This window comes from Pagrus pagrus, assembly GCF_965226575.1.
Source record: "Pagrus pagrus genome assembly, chromosome: 3".
Lineage (NCBI taxonomy): Eukaryota > Metazoa > Chordata > Actinopteri > Spariformes > Sparidae > Pagrus > Pagrus pagrus.
Genome location: NC_140187.1, coordinates 30,651,667 through 30,665,482, shown reverse-complemented (window position 1 = coordinate 30,665,482; position 13,816 = coordinate 30,651,667). Strand labels below are relative to the sequence as shown.

The following is a 13,816-nucleotide window of genomic DNA, read 5'->3' as shown; positions in this document are numbered from 1 at the left end:
AATGCCGGAACAGGTTTGATCCATCAACAGAGAGTATCTGAAGATGGGACTGGAAATGCTGGTGTGGACAGTTCCTCTGGAACTGACTGTCTCAGTCTAGTATTTGCTGAAGCAACAGCACAGGACCTCGGGACATGCCTGGGACTGATTGATCATTTATCAGGGAAGTTGACTGTGAGTGTTAACTGTGAATATTCCTCTGAGTAAGGTGCAATTGGTTTTCACAGTCCAAAAAACACCATGGCCCAATTACTGCTCCTGTAGAGCCAGTATGAAACAAACCCTGCAGTAACAGTCCCCGGCAAACATCTTCCACCTGCGCCAAGTACTATAAGCTGTTAAGTTTTGCCAAGTAAAAACTGCTGGCTGTAGACATTTTGAGAGTCTCAGTTGAATTATAGATGTAGCCGTGGATTCCTTTCCTCCAGACCAGTGTTCTGCACCAATGGAAACATCAGTGATAGAGAGTGACATGTCGACAAGCCAATTATGTGTCTGGCCAGCTGTCATCGGCAACAATATCTCCACAGTCATCTCTGTCTCAGATTCGGAGACTTCAGAGAGCCTGAAAACACACTGACAGGAGGCCACACAGATTCAAGGCATGTAGAAAATAATAATGCAGTTGAAAAGGCATATTCAATGAGCTGCAAAGTACAGATGTGCATCGGGAGCAGTGCCACAAATGTGTGTGTGTGTGTGTGTGTCTCTTTATGTGTGTGTGTGTCCAGAACTAAATAAGAGAGAGAATGATGGTGCTGTAATCAGGCTAGGTCCCAGGAGGGCAGACAGCAGTGCTGACAGCGAGTTGGTACCCATCTTCAGAGCAGGATTTCTGGGCCACAGTCCCTCTGTCTGGCTTTTAAAAAATAGCAGGGGGGGAAGGGGATGTGGAGGCACAGACATGAGGCAAAAAAAATGACCCGGGCAGAGAAAATAAGGGGGGCTTGATTTTCTAGAGGCAATGACAATAGCACAAAAGCCTGATGTCTATCAGGCTAAATCACACAGCCTAATTGACACAGTGTAGAATCTGGACTTGGAATGATGTGTATGGGGATGATAGAGACCATTACTCCTTCTTACAAAGGCAGGGAGCAGCAGTAATCACCGAAACAATGAAGTTGAGAAAAAGGGTTTGAAGTTTGGAGGCTCACCAAAGACAAACTGTGTTACATACTGACTATAATTTGCTTGACTTCATGACTTTTTTAAGGCTGATCATTAATCAGTCACAGACTTAACACAAAACCTAAAAGGACATTTCAAAGGGGAACAATGAACATTGCGTTATGTTTTATAATGATGAAACATGTCAGAAGATGCCAGAGTTTGGTCTTAAAGGGTAACTTCACCAATTTTAAACATAAAAATGTGTTTAAAGGTCTTTGGAAGTATTACCACATATGTGAACAACTAGTAAAATGCTTTTGTGGCTCCAGAGGAAGCTGCATGTAGTCTAATGAGTTTAAGGTTTTGAACATTGCACTTCTACAGCACTGTTGGACAAACAAATAATCAAAATCGGTACAGCAGTAGCAGAGACATCGCCCTTTTTCCTTTTTATTCCATGCATTCTTCTTCCTTTTCAAAAGCTGCTGCCTACATACCCACACTGCAACCCAAACACTGAATAACATCCCTGGAGGCAATTTATTACAGTACATGCAGCCTCCTCTTGTGCCATAAAGGCTTTATACTACTATTCCCCGAGACCCATAAACACACTTTAATGTGTAAAATTGGTGGAGTTACCCTTTTATTCAGTTTTGGCAAAATATGTAGCTGCTGCATTTTGGCGAATGAGTAATTTGATCCGTGGTGGTGGGTTGTAACTGAACATAGCACAATATGTAAAGTTTGTAATCGAATCAGATTAATTCATAAAAGGGCTCTATGTAACAATTTGTAGCGATTTACATGCATTAATCATTTGTTTATTGGCCGTATGTGAGCTGATTGTAACGTGACGTGAAAAATGAGACCTTACCCGTCCCTCTCGGTTGCCTTGGCTGCCTGTGGTTGATTTGGTCATGGCCTGCAACAAAAAAAAATTCTGACGTTGTTAAGGGGAGGTCTGACCAATACGGGGGGTGTAGTGGTTAGCAGTGTCGCCTCGCAGCAGGCTGGGTTCGAAACCCGGCTGAGGCAGTGGCTTTTCTGTGTGGCGTTTGCATGTTCTCCCCGTGCCTGCGTGGGTTTGTGAAGGACTCAGGTCGGATTTTCCTCGACAGTTCAAAGGATGTGACTTTATGCTCGCCCTCGAGTGCCTCATCACAGTGCCTCTCTCCGCTCACAGGGAACAACCGTCGCTAAAATTAACCTGAAAAATTGAGTCTGCTTACATAAACAACTGGCTTCCAGCACAACACAAGTTGTTTCACAGAGCCTTTTTAATAAAGACCCAACCAGCTTGTTTCAACGAGTTCTAGTTTCTCTTCCTCACTGCTTTTATATGCTGTCTGCGCATATGTATGCGAACCCTGAGGAAATCATAGAAAGTTGGAAATAAAGAGTGATATCCTGTGTCAAAAAGCATACATGAATGTTGGACTCACCAATGTTGACTGAACTTATTTGATATATTATATATTACATATTAAAGATTATATACATTATCATAGGAATTATAGAAATATTACTTAGAAACAGCCTCTGCAATATAGGACACTCAACCACTGTGCGTTCAGCCACAAACGCATAGCCTGAAACCTGGCAGGATGGATTCACAGATCACATGATCTCACGAATCCAGCAAGTGTTGGAGTGTTATGTGCCTGTTGGTGTGCATTATGTAAATATGGGTGTAATTTCCATTTTTCAAACCCCAAGCTTGATCCAGACGTAGTCGTTATTAAACTGTCGTTACATGGAGCCAGTGTGGAGGCTTTTTTCGTTTGCGTGGACATTTTAGGCATAGACACGCCGCCAGCTGGAGAAAAGCAGGCAGAGCAACTGTTGAATGTTAGCTGAACGTACCGCATTAACAATGGATCAGTCCTGTCAAGTGTCCAAGGAAGCCTTTCCAGTGACTCAGCATGTGTGACACAAATCCACGGACCTGGCTCAGCTAGTCTTAATTAATGCAATTAATCACACCTGTGCTTTTCCTGCTTTGACATGTCAAAATGTCTGCCAGGTCTAGACAGGCAGTGCTATAGCTGACAGACCAGAGGTTGCATTAAAAACATCTTTCCCTTGTGTGTCTCAGTGTGCGGTTATGTCAGGCCTAGGGCATCAAAATAATCAAATGTGTGCCTTTGTACTAAATTACAGTGTGAGGCTGATCTGGAAATAGAGAGCCTGCTAGTCACCAGTTTAAAGATTAATATAAAGTAGGCTATGTCACTCCCAGCTCCTTATAACCCATAGGATTTATTTAATCCTTAACATGTTAATTCTTTAACCTCAAACAGACTGACAGACGTTAAGCTCTTTTCATTCAAATAGGTAAAACAGTGTCAGTGGGCTCCCCTGTACCAAATATAGGTTATCACAACACACACTCTCTCCCTCTCTCTCCGGATTGTACCATCGCACGGATGAATTTTAACTTGTGCGATGAAAGCTGGAGATGAATACTTCATCCCTGACCCACATAATGGCGATATATCAGCCTCGGTAAGGGGAAGCTCTGTCGTGTTACAGCCCGCTCCTCCGCTGAGCGCTCCCGGTGCGGTGGGAGCTGTCCGCGGCGCGCCTCACCTCGCCTCGCCTCGCCTCGCCTCCCATCTTCCTCCGCCTGGATCCGACTCCTCTCTCCATCTCGCTTCCAGGAAGAGGAGAGGAGGGAGAAGGAGAAGCAGGCGGCACACCGAGAGAGGGGCGACGGAAGCGGAAAAAGTAAGTGGCTCGAGAGGGGGTGAAATGACTGGAAACGAAGTCGCTCTTCCTGCGAGGAGAGTCAACTTGAGCAGGGTTTGCATGACTCCCGGCTCAGTTGAAAAGTAGTGCTCGTACTTTAGCTAGCAGTATCTCGTTACTCGTTACACGTAGCGTCGGGAAACCTGGAGAAAGTTACGGTTTGGTGCTGTGAACGTTAAGTTAAGCTAGCGTCGCGACGAGGTTATTGTAGGCTAATGTTAAAAGTGCTGACTCCCCACTTTGCCTCATCGCTAGCTGAGGTTTTTAATTAGAGTACAGTAATTCATTACACTAAAGCTTCACGAGGACAGCCACTTCAGAAGGGATATAGTTAGGCTAATACAATGTAAATACTGCTCTTGTAATTGGCTTTGTGGGTGACACTGTGATAATTAACCCGCCTAAAAGCCTCCATTACTGTAAACAACAACATGCAGTTGTCTGAACGGTTCATAGTGGAGAGCAGGGACCTGTGGTAATTAAAACACATTTTACAGGAATGGAGATAAATACTTGAAGAATTCAAGTGTGACCACAAAGTGACACACACCAGTGAGTAAGCAATAATGTGGTCATAACATTCAGGGCAATATAAACATAGAGAACTGTCCAATATATCATTTGGCCGATATTATCAGCCGATATTGGCCTATCACAGATATATCAGCATATAGTATTGGCCGATATGAAAACTTTTTGCAGTAAAAGATGCTTGGGTTGATTTATAATTATTGAATTCCCAGTAAAGTCTACTGTTTCAGTTCATGGATGTCATTTTAGATTAAGGTAAAAAAAAAAGGAAAGGTGTGTATATCGGCCGATATATCCACATCGACATTGTTTTCTCCCTAGTATCGGTATCAGCATCAGCCCCAAAAATTGAATATCAGTCAGGCTATAGTGCTATATGGTCTCAGAGGATCCATAACACAATACAATCTCAGTTGCCAGTTAAGCACACTAAACTAAAACTTATAAAGTCTAATACAAGAGCCAATAAATGCTAATCCTCATGAAGGTTCTATCAGTTTTCTGATAAAGCTTGGTGGCTATATTAGGAGCACGTCTCACACCGATATAAAGAGCTTCCATAAAGTTCAGTCAACACCTCTCTAATACTGTTTAACATAAACTGATCATTATAACCTTCATTTATTCAGGATTTTTTGCAGGACTGTTGTATTACATTGAATTAGTTTAAGCTGTGTCTATCTCATAAGCGGGGAACTGAGTCAAAGTCCCTGTTTGAATATCGCTGGATTGTTTACATCATTTGTCATAGTTCAGTATTTTTTATAGCTCCTTCCTCAGCCCATGAAATGATGATTGATGATGATGGATCTGTTGTTGCAGTCCTCATGACAATGAAGACAGTGAATATAAAGACCATCCGGGCCTTATCTGAAAGGTCACTTACTCAATATTCACCACACTTCTGTCTTCTGTCTGTCTAGGCACAGATGTACAGGAGGAAGAATGACATTTCTTTCTCTTCCTTTCTCCCCGAGGGAGATGTCACTCTCTTCTACTTTCACACTTGGCTTCGAAGTTGGACATTTTCGGCTTAACTTACAATTGCATAACAATACAAGTTCGCCTTTGTACCCCACTGGTGCCAATCAGAAAGTCCAGGGGACGGACATGGATCCCAACTTTCCTCATTATGAAGCTATGTTTCAACTGTACAATGAAAACAGTATATCAGTGATATTAAGTAAAGTTAGCTAACTTTTTAATTACAGAATATGAGAAGCTAAGTGAAGTGTTAAATTTGAAAGCTGCATCAATTAAGGTCTACCCACTAGGAAGCAGAAGAATGCCAAAACAAGACCACAGAAAACACAGTCCCTTGATATGTCAAACATTGACATTGACATTTTACACCAAACAGCTTAATTATATTCAAGATTCAATTCATTTATTGTCATACAACACAGTTTTGTACAGGATCTATCGATCCTATCTTCCTGGTGTTACGGCAGCAGATACTTCTGTATTGCTTGCAAGGGTGAACAGCATTCATGGGGTTGAAAGTGGGCTGAGCATCGTTTGAAATTTTCAACAATAGTGCCAATGTGACACCTTAGTTTCAGCACAATACCAAAACATGGCTGTTGATATGAGAATCATATGTTTTTCGACAAAACTACTTTTCATTGATGTCTCAACACAAGCAGCTGTACAAGAACTTTGCCAAAATCAAGATCGATTGATCGGAACAGATCAAAGAATATGTAAACAATAAAAAATCTAAAGAAACATTCAATAGCCACTTTACTTGATAGATTGATATTCTATACTGTGGAAATACTGCTAAAAGGTCTGTAGAGATGCAGTGTTGGCTCATAATTCTCTGTGCCTTAGGGTTTATGGTGTCATCTTTTAACTTCACAGGTAACTGAATCATAGTGCTGAGAAATCATCCAAGGGTTTCCTGCCTGGGATTCCAACCTGGGGGTACAGTAAGTAGTGTCATTGATTTTTTCTTGGTTGAAGAGCCTCAACCCCCCCCCCCCACACACACCGTCCTTTCCACTCCCCTCATTGTCTATACTTCCTGTTCTCATCCTTTCTTGTTTCCACTAGCATTGATTACTTTCTTCCTTCCACACTCATAAATACAATTTCAGTCAATTGCTATGCATGGTGTGGAACAGTTATCTTAAATCAATGTGGTTCGATGCCGGCCTCAGTAACATTAGCCTGCTCATTGGCTCTTCAGAAGCACAGGATGGGTCTCCATTCTGTCAAAGTTCGGAGGAAATTAAAAAGTGAGATAGCGTATGTCTGTCAGCTCTGTGCTGGGGGGATGATGGGCCATCTCCTCCTGACAAGGTGAGTGACATTTTTAAATTATGAAGTGGCAGCAGTGCTCCGAAGTCACAGTTTGATTGACAACTGGTGAGACAGACTTTGTTACATTTCGTCATAGGACAAAACAGTAGATGACATTCATGTATCTTATACTGACTGAGCAAAGTCAGAAAATGTATACTTTATATTATTGATACCAAAGTTTGGAATTGGGACACAGCTTGTGTTACCCTAAAAACATACACTATGCTAATATCTGAAGCAATTACCAATTGCACAGTGTAATGGCTGTAGGAAAATGACTCCATCCGTCTGCCATTGTGCAACCAAAACAGAAAGAGGCATTGTTTTCCCTGGTTGCTATCCCCAGGTAACAGGCATTCACTCGAGGGAGAGCACCGTGTTGTGTCAAAGTCTGTTCCCCTGCATACAAGTGTTTTCCCTTACAGCTATTTGAGATGGTTCAAAACAGGCATTCTTTCTACGAGATCATTCAGTAACTAAACCTCCCTACTTATTAATACAACCAAGTGTTTTACTCTGCCTTCTCAGAGCACTGACACCAGGGTTTCTAGGTCAAATTGGGATTCTTAAGGTTATATTTTGCTTTGGACATTAGCCAGGCTGCTAGTGGTAGCTATGTTGCTAACGCTGTCTTTGCATCAGCGGCTTGAGCAGTAATACCACAGGGAAACACTAGGAGAAGGGAAAGTTGAAAAGTTGTCAATTCCACTCCGCTAACAGTGTAGCTAATGAAAAATTTAAAACTCACAGCAGCTCTCAGAGTGAATGTCCTTAAATGATTTGTGATGATATAATTGTTTTTCCCTGCGTTTGTGAAAGGCTTAGGTGCACAAATTTGGCATGGGGTTTGGAGCTCCTTCCCTGAGAAAATTGAGCATTATTATTACCATATATGTGCACAAAAGTTGGAAAGCTAGAACAGATAATAAATAATGAAAAGCTTAATGATTAAAATTGCAGAAGATGTCCACTGGACACACGAACAACCATTGGATCTGTCATTTATTCAGTTTTAAACCTCTCCACAGTGGTTTTACATTTATTTGGCTCAGGTGGTGCTGCACCTAAGCTTTGTGATGGTAGGGAAAACTTTGGATATTTTGTACAAGAATTTCAATGAATCAATTCCTGCAGATGACAAAAACATGAACCTGAGCTTGAATTTTTTTAGAGATTAGTACAAATGTGTTGAAAATATGATACAGATACAATGTTTTCTTTCTAGCAGAGTCTAATTTCCTTGTGTATATACAGAGATCTAAAGTGAATGTTTGGAGACTATGTGCAGGCTAAAGATCACTGCATGGCTTATGAATTATTGTTTGTTCAGCAGGTCCAAAAATAGATCTGGCAACATCAGCTATAGCTAATAACAAAATAATAGCGAACTTTAATTGCCTCAGGTCACTCAACTTAGTTTGGATAGTCCTAGTGAGCTGCTTGGACTCAACACATTGCATGCTAAAGTCTTAGCATGCAGTAGTGGAGCCAGTGATATGCAGGGACACATAACGCTAGCGTTTATGTTCAAAGCAAACTGAATGTGAGCATCCTGGTTCCTGTAGAGTAGGTAGATAAAAGCCAGCCAGCCTGAAGTATACACTGTCCAGACCTCCTGCTATCTTACAGTATGATCCACACACACCGAGGAGGTAAACACACACTTTATGTTTTCTATAAACACACCTCCTCACCCTGATCTAACACCCTCACTATGCACAAATGCTCTCTCTCTGAGAGTCAACCACTCAAATCTTAAAAGGGTGGAAAAATGGCTTACACACAAACTCTCTCACACACACACATGCATGAAAGCGCGATGCAGTGGAAGAACCGTTGGGGAGTTAATTCCAATTCTGCTGACAGTAGATAGGTCTCACCATTATTTCTCTCTATCACATAGTAATTACTTATAAGGCCACAGGGATTATGATGTCCCCAACTCCCCTCTGTAATAGAGCTTGTGCTCCATATAACCCGTTAGCTTTACTACCCGGTCTCTATCACCCCCCTCATTAAGCTGTCCCTCCCTCTCATTATCGGCTCCATGTAATATCCTCCATCCATTAACTTAGCCCACTTCTCCCACTCCTCACCATAACTCCCCCTCCTCTTTCTGCCTCTCCTCCATCTTTCCTCCCTTTCCGTACACTTCTTCCTCCTCTGCTCTTTTCTCCACTCAAGCCTTCACAGCACTGCCACACTGGATCAGCTCACTCTAATTTGACTCCTACACAGCCGTCAGTGAAAGGGAGCAGAACCACTATGCCCTGAATATACGAGTGGTTGAGCTGTGCTACAGGGACACAATACAGTACGGTGAAAAACTGAATATACGTTGTCTTTATGTAACCAAGCATGTTCTTTGTCGCAGGCACGTCATGTCCGTGCATACATCAAGCTTAGTTTTCTCAGCTCTGCTAATGTGTTCTTTTTCCTAAGCGCCTGTATCTATTTCCGTCTCGTCTCCATGGCTCCTGGCACAGAAACATGCAAAACGCAGCCTTGTCTCCTGATCAGCTTCTCTACGGCTTCTAGTGCTTCCAACTCTCACATGAAAACTCATTGTGATGTTTGTGCATCGAAGAGCAAGAATGTGTGTTGTGTATATAAATGTGTAGTATGGGGTTTTGGTCATGTGAACAGTTGGTGGCAGGGGAAATGATAACCGCTGCCTCTGTTCAAAGATGGTCTCTGGTGGCTGGTTTGAATGTCGTCCTCTCTGGCCATCCATAAGCTCCTGCGCGATGACCTTTGACCCCCTCCATGAGGATGCTATGAACTGCTTTGGTCTGGTGTTCAAAGAAAGCTGATGTTGTCTGTTACCAGTGTTAAGTTTCTTATGGAGGGTCCCTATCGCCTCACCAGTGTAGTTATCCACTCTGATGTTGCACATGATGTTTATAATGAGTTTCAGCTCATTGGTTAGCTGTCCTATGGAACTTTGTTGTTTCGGTTGGTCTTTGTTTCCCTCTCACCACTCTCGCAGCATTGCTTTCGGCTGCAGCAGGCAGCAGGGCAAGAGTTGTTGTGTGTGTGATATGTGGGGAGAGGAAATGATAGTCGTATGTTGCTGCTCAGTGCACTTACATTACGTCTTCATGTCCTGTTTATTATTTTCTTATCAAACCAGCTCAGTTAGGCGAACCTAAGACACTCGGTTAAATTCATGGCAGCAGTGTTTCCGTTCCCGCGGGCCACTGTTTCTCTCAGTCTTGCCTTTTTTATACACGGTTTTCTTAGCTTAGCTTCCTTGGCTAGTCGGCCAATGTTGTTTTATGCATATGAGACTGAACAAAGCTAAGTTATGGACATGTGGTGCGGAGTAGAGGACGCTTTTAAACCTGGCACAGGGATGTATGTCTGTGGGAATGGGAGATAGTTTCCTCTGCAGGGTGAGACAGTTGGAGATTAATTTCAGAGCAATGTTGGGAAACAGCAGCAGCTACACTGGTGAGCTAATACACAACTGCTGCCTTAGGACAACACTCAGGGGACACGCTGCCTCAAATTTGTAAACAACGATGATCGTCCATCACGATGTTTCACTGTAGACATCGTCATATGCCAAGTTGGCAGACATCGCCCAACCCTAATGTTGACACGTTTTGCACTCTAAAGTGCCATTTATATATGGAAGAAATGCCTTTAAAAAACGATCATAAAAACCTGGTTATTCATCTTACTATATATGATTGATCAGTATCCAGGTTGCTGATCTGTATTTATGACTTGATTTCTCACCATTTCTCTCATCATCTCTTACCTTAAGATGCAGATGGATTTGTGCAAATCCATATTTTGCCTGTGGCAGAAAACACAAGCATTGAAATAATCAGCATATGAGGAACCACTGACGTGGTTTATAGTGTGTCAACCAGTGAGAAAAACAACTGTTTTTTTACAAACAGATTTCACTCTTCCCTCGACTTACTTGGGTAAATGCCTGATTTACCAACTGGCTCTGCTGGTAGTGGCGCTCTCCTACTGATGATCTGATTGATTGGAGTTAGACAGATGGTTCGTCCAATCACCTGCCTTTTTTCAAACAGTTTCTAGCAGCTCCTTTCCAGATGTGTCACAAACCATCTGGCACATCAGGTTCCCACTATGTTTAGAAACCTGGACAAGGCGTTTACATGTATGACATATATCTGATATATACCCCAAAACAATCAGAACCAGGATACTAAGGTTCATGTAATTGCACATACAGGTTAGACAGGATCTCTTCAACAGAGTTCTTGATAAAAGTGCTTAGAAGTTGAATTATTTGCATATATTGTTAAACACAGGTTTACAAGTAAGGTGCTGCCAAGTAATGGTGGCCTGTTTACGTCCACCTTGAAGCCAGATTTGTCTTCAGGCAAAACCACAACTATGTCAAATTGAATATTATAATGTGTGGTATGCCTAGCCAGAGACACGTGACTATGGTAGTAAATGAGGTTTGAGGGAGTGAAAACAGGATGCAAAGGATTCATTAAGATGAATCATTGGATAGCATGCGTGAAAAAGTAAAAATAAAAGTGTGAAAACTTCTATTAATGCAGCTTTAAAAGACCCTCTGCTTACATACAATCATTAACAATACTGTTGTACAAATTCATCTACAAGTTCACCTCTTGAAGGATTTTTAAAGTAAGGATTAGACTTTTAACCTTACATAAAATTTGCAAAATTGGCAGTCTTAGATTAGGTGTATTTTCCCTCCATCATGTTCTTGTCCTTTTATGTGTGTTTCCCAGTTTCTTCTCTTTTTATATATTTATAGATGGTCTGTGCATTCATGTCCTGGGCTGATAGAGTGACGTGAAAACCAGAGAAGGAGAAAGAAACAGGTGCTCTATTCTATCCTCTTAAACATGATGGCACACTTGAGTTGCTACGGTGACAGCATGCTTACTTTCAAAGCATCTGTCAGCTGAATGCAGACACATACACACGCAAATAAAAAGGACAGCAACACCAAGCCAGGCGGGGAGAAACAGAGCGAGTTGTTTGCCTTTTAAAAGCAGATAAGAGAAACGCCAACTGCTCCACAACAGCCTCGGCCAACAATCAGCCACAACTGATTTAGTCTCAGCTCTCTCATTACAGGACCTGGAGGCTGCGCTGCCAGATTCAGCCTGTTAATTCACTTCATCAGTACCAATATGGACACAGGAACAGCTGGGCTGGAGCGTTTTGCCATTTCAATCTTGTGTAAAATATGTAAATGACAACATTCACAGTGAGGTGGCCAGGCACAGCAGCATAGCTGAAAGAAGCTCTCATGACAGCAGCAGGTAATTTTCCTGCTCTGGGTTTTGGCAACATTATTATGCTGCATTGTTACTTCTCTCACCATAGAGCCTCTCTCTGTTGAGTGTGATTTATTACAGATAGCACACAGTATATTTATGTGTGCACAGTAGAGATAAGATTAGCAGAGAGAGCAGCCACCGGCTCCATTTGCTCTCTGGGGGCTGAGGGATGCCATCTCTCCCTCTGGCCTATTGATCCAGAGGTCAGCTCAGACTCGGAGGAGGAGAGTCTTGGTTGAGCAACTCTCTGCAGCCCACAAACCTTCAGACTTTAGCTTTTTGCCCCACTCTGTTCAGGCAGCACACTCACCTAATCCCATCCGGGCCATTAGATCAGTCGGAGCTGGGCAGCCAGGTAACACAGAGTTTCATCTAATCTCGTGGCTGACCGGCGGCAGGATGTCTGCAGCTGCTGCTTGAAACAAGGTGGTGATTCAGTTGGCTGAGAGGAGCCGAGTTGTGGATCTGTCAGCCAGAGAGGCTGAATGTGTTCATGCTGGAATGTGCTGTACGTTCACATGGTGAGGAGAAGAGCTCTTGTGCCCTGAGCTATTACAGCTAAGAGGCTGTGTAAATGTCATCTACAGTACAGTATACTCGAAGGCAAAGCAGAGAAAATGAGGCCTGCTGTCCTGCAAGTCCCATCCAAAAATAATCTACAAGGTCCTCCTTTTACTTTGGCTCCATTTTTAGTGTTCAACTCTCTTTGCTGGAGTGTTTCTGCTCTGCACTCTCCAGACACCACCTGTCAATGAATTGAGTAGGCAGTACTTTTTTGCATTGTCTTTACATAAAGTTTGAGATTCTTTGGGTTACTTTGTTCATCCATGGTCGCTCTTACTGACAAAAACAGGAGTTTCTGTTCTTTGGGAAAGCCCGACCTGAGACTGAATCTTTGGAATAATACTTTATGTGTAGAAGCTTTTAGACTGGCTAAAATGATGCAGTTGAATGACACCCAACATTGTTGGCTTTATCAAGCTGTTACTGATTGTAAATGTTACATACAACTTTATTCAGATTAGGGCCATATTGTTTTAGTTTTTTTCTTCAATAAAGTGATTCATTTGTTTAAATAAAGTACCAAGCAAATGCAGATGCATCATATGATGTTTTTTTGTTACAACTTAAAACTACTACAAGAAACAAAGTACATTTTCATTTCATCTTGAGTATTCCACTATAAAAATGGTTTGTTTTATGACTCCAACCCGCCATTACGTGGCATCTTGTGCAGGGTCCAAGGTCCTGTCATCCCCCTAACAATAGAATGGTATGAATAGAGATCTTGCCCAGGACCTCTCCAGGACAAAGGTGGTTGTGTATGTGTACAGTATGCATGACTAGTAGTGACAAGATCTAATAAAATCCAAGAAGACTGGGGACGCAACCTACCTTTCCCTGATAATGCTACACTGTGAACAACAAATCTGTATTGTAGTCAGCGGGAGGGGAGCTGGTTAGCTGTCAGCAGTCAGTTGGCAGCACTGGCCAGCTGTATGTTTGGCGAATAAAGCTTGCAGCTAACCACACAGTCAGTTTCAGTGCAGAGAAACATTAAGCTTTAAACAGTGAACTGTAATGTGACAATACAACAGCTCCACTTTTTCTTTGAGTTTTAATTCTTTCATTTTCAATGGTGGCTGGCAAACCAGCTTATACGTGCATTACTGCCTCCTATTGGACTGGATTGTAGCAGTAGATTTACAGAAGAAAACAAACTAGATTATCTCTGATTCCTGTTACTCTTAAGTAGCCTAATAAATTAAAAGTTTATGTACTTTCCATGATGTCTTTCCTAGCAGATT

General features: G+C 42.2%; 1 protein-coding gene across 2 annotated transcripts in view; it reads left to right on the top strand.

Annotated features, from left to right (window-relative positions):
• The first annotated feature begins 3,525 nt into the window (after nt 1-3,525).
• Nucleotides 3,526-13,816, top strand: part of klhdc8a (kelch domain containing 8A) — a 44,107-nt gene continuing 33,816 nt past the window's right edge. The window contains exons 1-2 of one of the 2 annotated variants that reach the window (XM_084349516.1): nt 3,526-3,843; nt 6,259-6,326. The gene's annotated coding sequence lies outside the window, so the exon portion shown is untranslated. The remainder of the gene's footprint in view (nt 3,844-6,258; nt 6,327-13,816) is intronic. The other variant, XM_084349517.1, reaches the window with a different exon arrangement.